This window comes from Myotis lucifugus, unplaced genomic scaffold (assembly GCF_000147115.1).
Source record: "Myotis lucifugus unplaced genomic scaffold, Myoluc2.0 scaffold_882, whole genome shotgun sequence".
NCBI lineage: Eukaryota > Metazoa > Chordata > Mammalia > Chiroptera > Vespertilionidae > Myotis > Myotis lucifugus.
In genome coordinates this window covers 54,202-55,797 of record NW_005871930.1, presented here as the reverse complement: position 1 = coordinate 55,797, position 1,596 = coordinate 54,202, and the positions used below count along the sequence as shown (strand labels likewise).

At 59.6% G+C, this 1,596-nt stretch overlaps 1 protein-coding gene across 2 annotated transcripts in view; it reads left to right on the top strand.

The window, feature by feature from the left end:
* Positions 1-624: 624 nt before the first annotated feature.
* IFRD1 (interferon related developmental regulator 1) overlaps positions 625-1,596 on the top strand; it is a 17,589-nt gene continuing 16,617 nt past the window's right edge. Inside the window, exons 1-2 of one of the 2 annotated variants that reach the window (XM_014448622.2) lie at positions 625-782; positions 1,266-1,535. The gene's annotated coding sequence lies outside the window, so the exon portion shown is untranslated. Of the gene's footprint in view, positions 783-1,241; positions 1,536-1,596 lie in introns of those variants that run through there. The other variant, XM_023747452.1, reaches the window with a different exon arrangement.

Below are 1,596 nucleotides of genomic sequence, written 5' to 3'. Positions count from 1 at the left end.
GCATGTGAGTGAATAAATAAGTTTGGCAACTTCATCACCCATGAAACGGTGGTGGCATAACTGGGAGATCCCTTAAAATGTCCAGGCATGAACTGAGGGCACGTGTGGTCAAGACTAGGACTCAAAGAGTTTTATTATTCCTGGAGGGAGGGTGGTGCCCAACGGAGAAGGAAACCACATACGAACGTGGGATTTTGAACTTGGACTCGTGGGAGAATAGCAGGAGTGTGAACACACAGAGGGAAGGCAGGAAGGGGGTTGAGGGGCATGGAGACCTTCGGATGCAAATGTGCTACAGGCGGAGGAAGAAAAGGAGGAACTCAGGAGAGAGGGGGAGAGGTGAGTCAGCCAGTGTGGCTTGTCAAGCCCAGGAGCACGAATGGAATCACAGGTCCTAAGTACATGACACATGCACCAAGGAAGGCAGAGCCAGGATCACCTTGGGGGGGGGAAAAACAAAACAAAACAAAACGCTGCGATTAGTGCTATTTATAGCTCGTGTCTGTTTTACCAGCTGTTATGTTCCCAGAAACTAACCCTGAACCTGACCGCCTACCTGGCAGGTGAGACGTGTGATCCCTGAACCGCCAGATCTTTCCAGTCTAGAATAAGAGAAGGACATGAACGGCACGACTCATCTGGTAAAGCTCACCTTTCTGTGGAAATGAAAGACACAGCCCTGAACCAGAGTTCAGCTATAGCTACTGGCGATCGCTAAGCTAATTCTACAGCTACAGCCACGGAAACGTTGCGACGGCCGCCGAGGGGAATTGGGGGAAAAGGTAAAAGCGGAGGAGAACGCGAGCGGGGGGAGGAAGGGCCACAGATGGCGTAGTTACCACTGGGCGGCGGGCTGTCGTCATCACGCGTACCCGCCCCATTGCTCACCACCCTCGGCTACTGCAGGTCCATTCCCCGCCGGCCCGGAAGCAGGGGCGGGGCCGCCAGCAGGAGGCAAAGGCGCAGGAAAGGCCGTTGGGAGGAGCCGGGAGGGGACGTCCCCCGGGCGTACTACATCTCCCAGCGTCCAATGCGGCAACAAGACTGGCTCCTGGGGCGCCGATGGGGCACCCGCAGCATGGGATTGGTAGTCCGCGTCCAGCGGCCGCGCCGGTGGGGAGAGGCACGGGGATTGGCTAGCGAGAGTCCTAGCCCCACCCACATGCGGTGACAGGCGGCCGTCCTGCTACTTAAGGCGTCGTGGCCGCGTCCGCCCCGCCTTAGCTCCCGCGCTAGAGAGAAACATGTATCGTTTCCGATCACAGCTCTTCACCGGGATTTCTGCAGCCGCCAGCGCCCGCTCTCACCCACGCCGCTCCTCGCCTCTGTTAGCCGAAGCCTCGCCGCTCAGCCGCCCGCCGCACAGACGCACGAGTAAAAAGTGCAGCTCCATCGGCTGATCCTCGCTGAGCTCCGAGTCTGCGCGGCACCGGGCGTCCCACGATGCCGAAGAATAAAGAAGCGGAACACTGCCCACCGCGGCGGCGGTGTTGGCGGCGGCTCAGGGGCAGCTGCAGCGACAGAGACGACGGCAGGTAAGGGGGTCTCGCCGCCGCCGGTGTCCCGGTTGCCGGCCCGGGCTGGCGCGTCTTTTCG